The following is a 14,370-nucleotide window of genomic DNA, read 5'->3' as shown; positions in this document are numbered from 1 at the left end:
AACACCCAGGACTGATCTCCTTTAGAATGGACTGGTATACTGCAATCCCACTCCTAGGTATTTAACCAAGAGAGTTGAAATTTTATGTTTATACGAAGACCAATAGGCCAATATATATATACCAGTGGCTTTATTCACAAACATAAAAAACTGGAAATATCCAAATGTCCTTTAATGGGTGAATGGTTAAACAAATTGTGGTACAGCCATCCAAACAAATATTACTCAACAGTCAAAAGAATGGACCACGAACATTTGTAATAACATGGATGAACCTCAAAAATATTATACAAAGTGAAAGAAGTCAGACACAAAAAGCTACACTGTATGATCTCATTTATATGACATTCTGGAAAAGGCAAAACCAAAAACAGATGCATGGCTGTCAGGGGTTATAGGTGAGAGGAGAAGATTCACTTCAAAGGGCATGAGGGAATGTTTTTATATTTTGACTGTGGTGGTAGCTACATGACTGTATGCATTTATCAAAATTCATAGAAGTATACGTCTAAGGAAGTGAATTTTACTATATGTATATTATATTATATATAACATATATAATACCTTAGAAAGCTTGCCTTTTTTTAAAAAAGCACGAGTAAGTAAAGTAAAATGTGACCATCTGTATATTACTGGGAGACACAATAGGAAATAATAACAGCAACACAAACAGCAACAGAGCAAGCCATTTTTAAAGAACTGGTTTCCAATCCTACAGTACAGCCTTCCAGCCTTGAAAGAACCTGAATATGATGCAGTGCTTTGCCTGGCATTTCTAGATTCCTTTCAAGGTGCCCCCTAGGAGCCAGGCAAGCATCCATTTCAGCCCCTCTTTGAAAAGGGCACAAAAGACCTCCTGATCCATAGCCACCTGGGCCCTCTGATCGGCAGAATCAAAATAACTGACATCCTGGAAGGCAGAGCCCACCCTGCCGCCTCGCGCCCGTGCCTGCCCTACACCACCTCCCAAGTACGGCAGTAGACAGGTGACTAAACTCTGTGCCGGTGTACCATGGGGATTACAGAGCAGGAAGGGAGACCTTCTCAAAATTGGAGTAATTCTGAAAGATTATTTTAACAGGTATGGAGAACCTCAAATAGGAGAGACACCAAGCCAGGTACAGATCGGATTGTGGACTTGCTCTGCAAATCAAAGCCCCGCTTTCCTGGCCCAGCTCCTCATTTCCCAGTGGACCTGACCTTTCTTGTGGCTGCAGTCACCCATCCGTAAAATCTCGATGAGCCCAATTCACAGTAATAAAAACAAGGCCCCCTTGCATAACTAAAGCTATAGATCTGCTTTATAACATTGCTGGCTTAATTAAGGATTGCCTTCTGCATGTCCCAGTTGCAGAACTTATGGATTTTTGTCCCACTATTATAAGTCAACTAATAGATTTGTCATTTAACAGTGTTCTCTAGCCATTTTCATTTTGTATTTGAAGTTGACTAATGTTTAACATTGTGATTAAGATGAAAGTTTCCAATTTTAATAAAAGAGCAAACAGTACAAAACAGTAGATATTCTTTAATTATGGAAAATGTTGAAAATATACGAAGTTAGAGAGCACACCATAATGAACCCTAAGTACCTATCACCTAGCTTCAGAGTAGATTGCGGTTTGCCCGGGAGAGACCTCGATATGCCTCTTGTTCCCTTGTAATTATTGATAGCACCTCCTTTAGCTCTAAAAAGTGCCAGTTTAGGTGATCAGTTACACTCAACCTCAACAGCGGTCAACTCATGCACTACTTTAGTTCACCTCCAACCCCACCATCCACCACGAAAAAAAGATTCTGTTGAGACAAACCCTAGACATTGTATTACTTCCCCCACAAACATGATAGGCTTTGAAAATGAGATTTTAATTCTTTGACAGTCTTAACTTAATATAGCTTCACTCCAGAATTAAATACAACAAATAGTGGCTTCAAAGCTGGTGACAGTTTTACAGCCTGTAACTTTAACAGAGTTAAGATAGATGTTAAGATAGTTAAGTAAGATTCCCAAAACTGTTTTCAGTCTTGATGTTCATTGCTAAGGCTGAAAAATGAAGCAACAATTTCCAAATTAAATGAACACAGAGAGACAACTGGAATTTCTTATGCCTTATAACTCCAGATTTACTTTCCGAACAAAGAACTGTTGGCAAGTCCTTCCTTCTCAACCAGGTAAAAAAAAAAAGGCCAGCAGCCCTTCCCCTGTGAGACTACAACCCATTATTTTCACTGAAAGAAAGTTCACTTACTTTCTCCATGACTTCTTTACTTTCTGGGTCTATATCAAATGTACTGTCAACTCTGACAAATGGTCTTCCGTAGCACTTGGGCAACAACTGTGATACAGATTCCTAGAAGAGCTTTTCATCTTCTCTTCATTTGTATCCCAATCTCTTTTAGACTATTAGCCAAGCTCTTCTTTCTAATTTGCCATTTCCACTTTTCTGGAGTGGCTAAAGAGAAACAAACTGTGTATAAACTAAATGCTAATCATCTTTGAATAGAAGAATGCATCAATGTTTCTGGACTGTTCTAGATAGCAGAAAATATTGGAAGTGAGTTGATAAGTGCAGTACAGATTTGAAAACATTTTTATAACAAGGAAAAGCAAATCTCACCAGGGTTTGAATTTAAATCACGGCCATGCCAATAGTTTACTATGCATGACTTGATTGAAAATTAATGTCCTTGGCTTCTAATTCAAGATGGCAAGCCTAATCCCACCATATTTCTCTCTCTTCTTGGACTCCTTAAATTGGTCATAACGGAATAAAAATACATAAAACCTACAATGACAAAGTAAAAGCATATGATTAACAGAGAAGAGATTTCAACAGGTTTCTGGAGGACAAGAAGCAGATGGAGAACTGGCGACTAATGGGCGAAAGCAGAAGCAGCCTAGATTTCAGGCACAGGATACTGGAGCCAAGGAGGCAGATGACCTGTCTGGCAGAGCCCTACAAGTGTTCTGGATTCTGAGATGGCAGGTATTATGGAGGGGGGGAATTAAAAAAGAGACTAAACATAAGGGCACAAATGCAGTCTCTACATGGAGAAGCAGACTTTGCCCATCCCCTCTCCCACCCCCAACACACAGTGGTTCACACCCAGGCACCCCGCTATAGTTACCTCTGTATGTCAAAACAGTATACACATACTTCTGCTTCTGAATTTATCAACTTGACCTCTGGGTGAGTCTTCTTAGGAAACTGTCTGCACTGCAGGAGGGGAACTAGAGCAGCTCTGATGGTACCAGTGTTCTCAGGGTAACAGAACCCATTTGAACTTCCCCCTGGAAGCATTTTCCACTTAGTGGTCCAAGGGTTGAGATATTGGAGCCAGTGAGAAAGAGATGAAATCCTAGCATGTTATTTATCACGCAGTGAGCAATATCAACCCAGTTAGATAATGAACACTTGAACAGTTTTCATCTTTTAGAATTACCTTATAGACAAATCATAGAGACCAGCTATGATGATGGAACAGTCAGTTCAGTGGCTCAGTCTTTGCGACCCCATGGACTGCAGCACACCAGGCCTCCCCATCCACCACCATTTTCCAGAGTTTGCTCAAATTCACGTCCATAGAGTCGGTGATGCTATCCAATCATCTCATCCTCTGTCATCCCCTTCTCCTCCCACCTTCAATCTTTCCCAGCATCAGGGTCTTTTCCAATGAGTCAGCTCTTCGCATCAGGTGGCCAAAGTATTGGCACTTCAGCTTCAGCATCAGTCCTATCAATGAATATTCAGGACCGATTTCCTTTAGGATTGACTGGTTTGATCTCCTGGCAGTCCAAGGGACTCTCAAGAGTCTTCTCCAACACCACAGTTCAAAAGCACCACTTCTTCGGCGCTCAGCTTTCTTTATGGTCAAACTCTCACATCCATACATGACTACTAGAAAAATCATAGCTTTGACTAGACAGACCTTTGTTGGCAAAGTAATGTCTCTGCTTTTTAATATGCTATCTAGGTTGGTCAGGGCTTCCCTGATAGCTCAGTTGGTAAAGAATCCACCTGCAATGCAGGAGACCCCTGTTTGATTCCTGGATCAGGAAGATCCATTGGAGAAGGGATAGGCTAACCACTCCAGTATTTTGGGGCTTCCCTTGTGGCTTAGTTGGTAAAGAATCCACATGCATGTGGGAGACCTGGGTTCAATTCCTGGGTTGGGAAGATCCCCTGGAGAAGGGAAAGGCTACCCACTCCAATATTCTGGCCTGGAGAATTCCATGGACTGTATAGTCCATGGGGTCACAAAAGAGTTGGACACGACTGAGTGACTTGCACTTTCACTAGGTTGTTCATAGTTTTTCTTCCAAGGAGCAAGCATCTTTAATTTCATGGCTGCAGTCACCATTTGCAGTGATTTTGGAACCCAAGAAAATAAAGTCTGTCACTGTTTCCATTGTTTCCCCATCTATTTGCCATGAAGTGATGGGACTGGAATGAATAATTTCTTGATTTTGATAATGCAAGTAAATGCATGACTAGAGGGAAGGAAGAAGTGGGCAAAGAGGGAGAGTAGTGATACCCTTATCTTACAGAGTAGAGAGTCAAGTGACCCAACCACCAGTCCATGGAATGAGAAACCTGGTTTTAATAAATGCATTGTCTGGTGTGACAGGTATGATGAGAAGAAAGCTAGAGAGGAGATGTAGGTGTGGCCTAAACTACATCCTTGACTTTCACGGCAGAAATTCACTACATGATGATCAAAGCCAATAAATTCAGAAACAGCAGTATATGCATATTATTTTGAGATACAGAAGTAACTATAACAAAACAGAAAGCACAGCTAAAATTGGTTTGCCTGTGGATAGAGGATTTGGGGAAGGGCAGGGATTGTTGCTCTCTGTTAGAAGCCCTTCATTTCTATATTATTTCTTAACTGTACATATGCATTGCCTTAGAAACAATAAAAATTGGGAGTCAGGTGACAAAGGGAAAATAATGGTATGTTTTATGAAATACAAGAAAGGAAGTTTCACACAATATAATATGCAGTCAGAACAAGCACGGAATGGGTTAAGCTGGATGCTGCATAACTATGGTAACAGATGTAGCTAATTTAGGGCACAAATGAGGGTGTCGGAAAGATCTAAGAGAAGCCTAGTGCGGAGAGGGAAGGAGAATCAGTTCTAAATAAAGGAATACTGAGATAACCAGCATAGATGTTCCACCACCTGGCACAAGTAAGGAGGGAAAGAACTGAAGCTGCCCCTATTTTTCTGATGTCTTTCACCATAGATGTTTAAAAGTAAAAGCCAACAGATTTTTATATGTGTGCTATGCAGAGTAAAGAAAGCAAACATAATGGTATTATACTTGATAAAATAATATAGAAGAAAATCATGTCTGTTAAATAAAATTCTGTCTTCATAAAGTCCCCATGCATTTCAAAGTTTAATAACGTCATCTGTTCTTTGAGAAAAACAATTTATAAATGACATTTAAATGCACAAGGATTGGCTTTCCCTTCAATAAAATGATTCACAATTGAGCATATCCAGTTAACTACACCTTTCAAGATTCCAGAGAAAAATAAAAATAGGAACAAATTTGCATCACTTTTGGTTACCAGGAAGACTGCCATCCACGCAACAGAATCTGTGAGGAACTGACATCTTTGTAACATTGATTCTTCCCAACCAGGAACATGGCATTTGATTTCTGGAGTAAATATTAGTAGTTCAAATTCTGTTTGAAAACTGTCCATTTCATCAAGATTTTCACATATGTTAGGATACAATAATGCATAGTGTTTTTATGATTTCAAATCTCTTTTTCCTTCCATATATCCTTTCTAGTATTGTTAATTATTTTCTTTTAATTAGGCTTGCTAGAAGTTGTCTATTTGGTTGGCTTTTTAAAAGAGCCAACTTGCCAGATAAAAAGTAGGAGGAGGGCACGTAAGGTGGAAGGAAGAGCCTGTGGGGGGTGGGTGGAGAAGGGGAATGTCCAGAAAGGTGGTCCAGCCTGCATTTCCAAAGAAGGAGAAGTAAAGCTGTCCAGGTAGGTAAGGAGTTTGGGGTTCATCCTAAAGGATTGACAAGATTGGATTTTTGCTTTGGAAAGATGGAGGGAGGGAGGTCAGGCCGTATGTGGGGAAGAGAAGCGGGAAGCTCTGGAGCAAGCCAGATTTCTAGCCGACAGTATGGCTGACTGAAACAGAAGCCCAGGCAAATTAGACCAGCAGGATGGAGCACAGCCATATCAACGCAGGGACCAAAGTCTAGCTGGGCTTCATGGAAGTTACAGAATTGGAATCGCTGTGGCCACCTCAAGACAGCCAAGTGGCTCCTTCTATAAACTGGTGAGGGGTGTAGGGGATGACCTGTGATCTCTCCTCACCCTGACACCATCCCCTCTTTGGCCTAATATGGCTTAAGATTCCAGGTCCTCACCGGTCCATGCCTGGTCCAATCAGCTCTCTGTGTGGGAGGATGCAGCAGAGGGGGTCAAATGCTCCTTAGTGCTTCTATTCACTGAAACCCAAGGACTTTGTACTTGGCTTGATAAGTTTTTTCCAGACACTTCCAGGCTAGGCCCAGGGAAAACTATTCCAGATATGATATAGTGCTCAGTCACTCAGTCATGTCCGACTCTCTGCAGCCCCATGGACTGTAACTTTCCAGGTTCCTCTGTCCATGGGATTCCCTAGGCAAGAATACTGGAGTGGGTTGCTATTTCCTTCCCCAAGGGATCAGCACTGAAATTTTTTTTCCGGCAACCACATCCTAAATTCTCTGGCCTCCAGGTCCTGCCTGGGTTGTTTGAGAGTTGAGGCCCTGGGGCAGTCAACTAAGTTAGGGATATTTACTGCTGGACCAAGTGGCATTTATCTATGTCTTTATGGATCTTAATTTTTAGCTGCAAGTGTGCGGTTGATGCAAACCAACCTGGTTTGAAGCTTTCCTGGGGGCTCCCTTGGCACACTGAAGGTAGAAAGTGCTAACAGCATTCCTAGAGCCTTCTGATTTATACCCCACTCTCGCCCTAGCAACACCATAACCCCTCCAGGCCTGGAGCATTGAGCCTGGGGACTATTCTAGGAGGTAACTGGGAGAACAGGACTGCCTCTTCCCAGGAGGATGCCTTATTGAATCATGGGATGGATACTGCTGGTTGGCACCATCTGCACCGTCTCTTCTGGAGAGTCCTTAAAGAATCTGGGCCTCTGGTCTGTTCTCTCCCTGTTCTCTAAAACTAAAATAGATCTGTCTTCCTTTGCCTGGCACTATCCCAGCATTTGCACTGAAAGTGTTCCCTCCCAGGAGTCCTAGGCCATCAGGATTCTAAGTAACACACCATCAGATATAATTCTGTGTGTGTGTCTGTATAAATGCATATGTCTTTGATATGCATATCAACAGGAAAGCTATCAAAAATATGATTCTAGAAGGAGACTAACATATTTCTTATAATCTTTGACAGATCATAGGTATGAAGAAAATTTTAAAATAGATTTGAATATAACCAGTAAACTTGTTTTAATCCAAACAAACATTGTACTCCACAGAGAATAGACTTTCTTTTCACCTCACTCAATAATATTGACAAACCTTTCATTTGTAGTTTATTCTAGAAAATAGACCAAGATGAATTTTTGCTGGAAGCTTACCATTCCATAGATGCTCTTTGAGTTCAGAGGATTTCGATGCTGTTGTTAAAGACAGAGGCAAGCTTTGGTATTACTGCCTTAAAATTCTTTCAAGCTAAAACTATGTCAGTCAAGGTATATGGAGTCAAATTTGGGGCCACAATCTCTCTTATAGAAACTCAAAATTCTATTCGAAGAATCTTGGGTCTGTCCTTGAACCCAATTCAAAATGCTTGAATTTTATAGAAATCCTTTTTGAAAAAAAATCTTATGAACCAAAGGTTGACCTAAATCACTTTATTAAAATATAACTTAAATATGTACATTCAAAAAGACCAGTTCTAAATACTTGAACTTTATAACTTTTATATAAGTAGAATACAAAAATGAATGTGGAAATAAATACAACTATCCAACTTTAAAATGTCAAATTAATAAAATTTATTTACTGCAACAGATAATATTGTTTTGATGAAACTAAAATACCATTTGGGTTTAACAATAGAAAGGTGCAGCTTCAGGTCTAGTTACTACATGTTCGCGCTCAATTGTTTCAGTCGTGTCTGGCTCTTTGTGACCCTATGGACTGTAGCCCACCAGGCTCCTCTGTCCATGGAATTCTCTAGGGAAGACTACTAGAGTAGGTTGCTGTGCCCTCCTCCAGGGGATCTTCCCAACCCAGGGATCAAACCCACGTCTCTTATGTCTCCAGCATTGGCAGGCGGGTTCTTTACCATTAATCTTAACACTGGACACCAGGGAAGTCCTACTACAGGTTGCTGCCGCTGCTAAGTCACTTCAGTCGTGTCTGACTCTGTGCAACCCCATAGATGGCAACCCACCAGGCTCCCCCATCCCTGGGATTCTCCAGGCAAGAACACTGGAGTGGGTTGCCATTTCCTTCTCCAGTGCATGCAAGTGAAAAGTGAAAGTGAAGTCGTTCAGTCCTGTCATTACCACTACCTAAATATTTACTTCAATGTACTAATGCAGACAATACATAAACGATGCAAAACAATATTAATAACCTCAAAAATGTGTTTCCTACTTGAAGATAATCAGGTATCATAATTTAAAATTCTGGTATCAAAAAAGAATGGATAGAACTTCAGGGGCCCAGTGGTTAGGAAACCACCTGCCAACGTAGAGGACACGGGTTGCCTGTACATGTCATGGGGCAACTGAGCCCACAACCACTGAACCCACACTCTAGAGCCCCTGAGCTGCAGTAAGAGAAGCCACCGCCGTGAGAAGCCCGCGCACCACAGCACACCCTGCTCACCGCAACGACAGAAAGCCCAGGTGCAGCAATGAAGACCCAGTGCAGCCCTTTATAGCAAATAATAAATATTTTTTAAAGGATGGATTTATATGTTTATGTATAACTGAATCACTTTGCTGTAAACCTGAAACTAACATGACATTGTAAATCAACTATATTCTAATATAAAATAAAATTTAAAAAATTCTGACACCAAACCATACTTACATAAATGAAGTGCCACTTCATTAATAAAAATAGTATGAATGCTAACATTCATTGAACATAGTTTTTCACATGTAATACCTCCAGTCCTCACAATCTTACTGTGAAATCTATGCTGCATATTTATCCACAAAGTATCATAGGCACAGAGAGGTTGAGTAACTTGTCCAAAGTCTCACAGCTAAGAAGTGGAAAAATGGATTTGAAGTCAGGCTGTCTGGCTCCTCTTAACCATTACACCAAATTGCTGGTCTCATTGCTTTGGACATAAGGTACTTATTGAGAAATAACTAAATCTGCATTAAATCAAGATCTAATCCAATTTCTAAAACCAGCAACAGCAACTTTTTCCTTGCATTTTTACTGCAACACCTGCTGCTAATAAATTGCTGCAACTCGGTCCATGCCAAGGTGGAACTGGCAGGAGAGCTTCATTCCTGGCCAGAATAGCAGTGGTCGCCAGGAGCTGTTCTTTTGAATCTAGCAAACCTGTGCCCTGTGTGGACTCACACACACAAGCACACACACCCATCTTAAACTCCCCTCCCCCTCATCTGTGCTGTGGCCCAGCCACCAGGCCTGCCCCTGGCCCACCTGGGAAGACACAGAGGCAAACAAAGGCCCCAGCACTGTTTAGGGGGTTGCCATGAAGATCATCTAGAACACAGTTTTAATATTCATTATGTGAGATCATCACTGAAATAAAGCCACTACATTTTAGAGAATACACAAGTCCCTCAAAATACAATATTCTCAGAACCCCAGGGGTTCAAGAGATCTGTGGGGGTGATATCAGGATCCCTCACACTAAGGGACACTCTAAAAATAGCAAAGTGAAACCCATCTGACAAGGACATTATTTCAAACACTGCTTCATACCTGAAAAATGTTCCTTTCTGCTCTTAGAATCAAGAATGGTTATGCATCTCTGCAGAAGTTTTTATGCTGTGTTTTTATGCCTGGACGTGTGACATTTTGTATTTCATGCTTTTCCTGCACAGCTCTTCTCACATCTTGTAACCAGATATTTGTTTGAGAGATGTCTTCATGAAACTCCATCTCTTGCATTTGGCTGTAAGTGCTGTCAGGGCAGAGACCACATCTGTCTGCTTCATTCCTTTCTTCCCAGCACCTCACAGAGCCTGTGCATAGTAGGTCCTGAGTGAATATTTGTTGAGTGAATGACTCCATGAATAAACAAAGCCCATGAACCATGGGCTTGTCAACTTCCCTTTTTGTATGAGTTGCTAGAAAGTTCAGAGTTGGATTTGTTTGCTCCTCACATGTTTGCCTGGTGGCTCAGACGGTAAAGAATCTGCCTGCAATGCGAGAGACCCAGGTTCAATTTCTGGGTCAGGAAGATCCCCTGGAGAAGGGAATAGCTACCTACTCCAGTATTCTTGCCTGGAGAATTCCACGGACAGAGGAGGCTGGCAGGCTACAGTCCATGGGATCACAATGAGTCAGAAACAACTGAGCAACTGACACTTTTCTCTTTTCACTCTCAAATGTTTGTATTTTCACATTAGCCTCACTCTTAACACAATTTTATGTCTCTACCTTTAGTTTCCTTTTTCTTTCCCATCTACTTACTAAGTCTGTCTTGCTGTATTTTATGAATCTCTGTAAACTGTCTTAAATTCCGTGTAGAACAAGGTAGGTGATAAATATATTTATCGGAGTCTTTTTTATAAGTATTCAAAATCTTAACCCTAAACCCTCTGCCAACAAACACATTAGATCATCTGCAAACTCTTAAGAAAAGCTGAGTTTTACTAATTCCAGCACCATGTTGATATTTAAAGTAAATTCAACTCAAGCTTAGAAAACACATACAATATGTCATTTCGGGCAGTTTTGTATATTTTGTATGTGACAAGCACATTTCTAATCAGGTGAGATAACTGGGTGGACAAGAAAGAGCATCGGGCTCGCTACAGAAATGGTATGGATTGTGGATCAAAGGGTGATTTATCTCTAGTGGTTCTCCAAAATGTATTGACATCATACTAATAATGAAAAGCTTTCTTTTGCTGTACTCTTTTAGGATGGGGAGATGGGGAGTGAAAGTAAATTGGGGTGTCTGGGCAAGATGTTGGTCCACAGGCAGAATAAAGGTAGAACATTATAAAGAAGAAATATTAAATGGCTTAACCCCTTTTTAAAATCTCCAACATATATTCTTCCTATGTCAGTGGGAGGGGTGACTTGCAAGTCTGGAAACTTCACAGCTATTTTCCGTGGTCCTACTCATTTATAATTTAAAGGGCTTTCACTTCAAGTGTTACCAACTATTTCCCCTTAAAATGAAACATCATTTTCAAATGCCATTTATGAAGATGTCCCTCATTGCACAAGTTCAACGTCTCCTGTATCTCCACTAGATCCACACCCTAGATATGAAAGGAGGGTGTCCACCTTTCCCATCATTTGTTCCTGCCAGGACGCCGGAAATCCCTCATTCCAGGTTAATCAGAAAGCACAAAACGTCCCTTTAGGAAACTGATTTGATTTCTAGTATTTATAAGGCTCATTTGAGTCCGTTGAATCTTAGCCAACAAACTGCAAGAGGAGGGAAGAGTGGGCGTGAAGAAACAGATGGGTAATAATCATGTGTCAAAGATAAATGACAATTTTCAGAAGAATTTGATAGGGTGTGGGCTTGGGGCTTTTTCCCCCTCCTTCTTTTCCTTTCTCTCTCAGTCCTCTCGGTCTCTCTCTCCCCATCCTACCCCCTTTTTGTTCTTTTTTTTTTTTTTTTTTTTTTTTTTTTTTTTGTCTGGGGGTGGAGATTAGAGAAGAAAAGAAAGGGGGAGAAAAGGCAAGACAATAGGCTAGACCCGAGCGCCTGATCAGCATCCTAAAGCAATCTGCCCCTCCCTTCCTCCCAACACCAGGTAGGCTGGCTGTGGTCGCGACTTCAAAACAAGCAGACGCTGGCCCCCGCCTCCGGGTGGAGCGTGGCCTCCTACTGGGTGCAGGAAGGGAGAGGAGGCGGGGGAGGAGATGGGAAGGAAGCCAAACTGTGATAGATGGTCTGGCTGGCCCGATCTCCTCGGGAACAGTGGTCTCTTTTCCCTCCAAAGTGGTGCGGTCGCGTAAAAATTCAAACCCACTGGGATCGGCTCACGTTCCAGCGCTCCTGCTCCCAACGCCTGCAGCTGCCGACGCCGCACCTGCCGACCCCTCAGCTACCGCGGCGCCAAGGCGAGGGCGAGGCCGGGGGGAGCGCGCCCAGCCCGGCCGAAGGCGCTGGGCGGTTCCGCGGAGGGCGGTGGCCCAGAGCAGCGAGAAGGGAGGGGCGGCCCCATAAAGCGAGGCTTGCAGCCCGCCAACCCGGCGGGACTGAGAAGAAAGCCCCACCTGGCAGAAGCTGCGCTCGGGGCGCGTGGGTCCGCTGGTCCCCAAGCAGAGGCCAGCGGTGGGCACCCCGCTTCCCAAAGAACGTCCGATGTTACATCAGCAACAGAAACCTTTAGGCATAGCACAGCCGCGGGGAAGAGCTGCCTCGCAGACGCACTCACTGACAGACGCTCACCGATCTAGACCAACCTGCTCCCGCCGGTGGAAGGATGCTGTAAGGGTCGCAAATTCGATTAAAATAAGCAAAACCAAGCCCAGCCCGCGGCGTCCACTCCCAAGACGGGCTTACCTCCTGCAAGGCATCTTCTCCATCTCTGGTCCTCGGCTGCGGGTGGTTGGGGGCTTGTTTTGTTGGCTGGCTTTCTTTGGGAGAGCTGCTTGATAAATGCACCCAGCTAATCTGCAGAGCAGTGTTTTCTACCCATCCTGCAGCCGCGCACTGGCCAGAGCTGCCTGGAATTCCACCAGCAGCGCAGCTTCTCCGCGTCAGTGGTAATCACAGACAACAGAGGCTGCCACTCCTTGACAAAAGGCTTTCGTTCGCGCTCGTCCCTTACAGCTCTGCTGTCAGAATCAAATCCATTTCCCGCACGAGGCTGAGAGGAAATGAGAGCTCTCCCGGCCGAGTGCGCTGACAAAAGGAAGCTCGGCGGTGCCCACAGCGCCCCCTCTAGCGGGCCGCTGCCCGGCCGCCCGAGGGCCGCGGTGCTGCAGTGCCCCCGCCCGCTCGCCCGCGCTGCCGCAGTCCCGCCGCCCAGGCCCCCTGCCCACGGCCACTCCTGCACCACGAGCTGCCCGGAACAGCCGAGCCAACGTGAAGATGCTGTTCCTAGGAAGGAAATCTGAAACATGAGCTCCGATGGAGGTTGCATTCCCTTGGGATTAAAAAGAAAACAGTCTTGTAATATTTTTTTTGTCTAAGAAGGACGTTTTGCTTTAGAAGATTAATTATATTCGTGATTTTAATAGCAAACGATTGATTGTTTGAATTCAAAGCCATAATTATCCTATTGTAATGCTGACTCCATTTCCCACAAGGGCAAAGTGTTTGTTCTTGCCGGACCCTCTCGGATTACAGGCGCACCTCTCTCCAATTCTCACTACTTCTTCCTCTCACTCCCCTCCCTAGTCTCCCACCCTAAGGGGAACAGGTGTTTGGTGATTGGGCAACGGGATGGAGAACAAGAATACTTGGTTACAGTCTCAGACCTGCCATTGACTGACTAGCTGTGTGACCTTGGTGAAGGCACTCAATCTTTCTGGGCCCTTCTGGGTCTTACTCTGTAAAATGATAGTGTATAGCTAAGACACCTCCCACTGCTCCTTTCTGACAGTGTTTCTCAATGCGGAGCCTTCAGAGAGTAGAGATGTCAAGACCTAGCTTGGGACTTAGACCCCCATAATCTCCATCAATTCCCCAAAGCTCCCATAAATCACCATTCACACTAGGTATTTGTAAAAATGTGATGACAGGGCAAGTACAGCTTCCAGAAAAGCCTCTGCTCACTGCCAACCAGATCAAGGCCCCTTGGTTCCCTCAAGATTCTGGGGTACCACAGCCCCATGAAAATTGCCATACCCTAACTCAGTGTTGCTGCAAAGTCAGCATCTCTGGATTTGGGCCCAGGAACCCAGAGGTGTGAGCTCACCTCCTGTAAGGCATCTTCTCCATCTCTGGTCCTCCACTGCTGATTGTTGGGGGGTTGCTTTGTTGGTTGGGTTTTCTTTGGGGGATCTGCTTGATAAATGCACCTAGCTAATCTGCAGAGCAATGTTTTCTCCCCATCCTGTGTGTGTATGTGTGTGTGCACGCGCATGTGCGTGCACATGTATGTATAGGCTGCACCATGCAGCATGGATCTTTGTTCCCCAATCAGAGATGGAACTCGTGCCCCCTACACTGGGAAAGTAAAAGT

At 43.5% G+C, this 14,370-nt stretch overlaps 1 protein-coding gene and 1 long non-coding RNA gene across 2 annotated transcripts in view; one reads left to right on the top strand and one right to left on the bottom strand.

Annotated features, from left to right (window-relative positions):
* Positions 1-12,930, bottom strand: part of ADD2 (adducin 2) — a 124,287-nt gene extending 111,357 nt beyond the window's left edge. Inside the window, exon 1 of the mRNA XM_055539727.1 lies at positions 12,744-12,930. The gene's annotated coding sequence lies outside the window, so the exon portion shown is untranslated. The remainder of the gene's footprint in view (positions 1-12,743) is intronic.
* Positions 11,998-13,427, top strand: LOC129622889 (uncharacterized). The gene is made up of 2 exons (XR_008700170.1): positions 11,998-12,668; positions 12,866-13,427. It is a non-coding gene; the product is annotated as an uncharacterized LOC129622889 (long non-coding RNA).
* Positions 13,428-14,370: the final 943 nt, after the last annotated feature.

The sequence above is a fragment of the Bubalus kerabau genome, chromosome 11 (genome assembly GCF_029407905.1).
Source record: "Bubalus kerabau isolate K-KA32 ecotype Philippines breed swamp buffalo chromosome 11, PCC_UOA_SB_1v2, whole genome shotgun sequence".
In the NCBI taxonomy this organism is placed as follows: Eukaryota; Metazoa; Chordata; class Mammalia; order Artiodactyla; family Bovidae; genus Bubalus; species Bubalus kerabau.
This window is presented reverse-complemented; position numbering and strand designations above follow the sequence as displayed.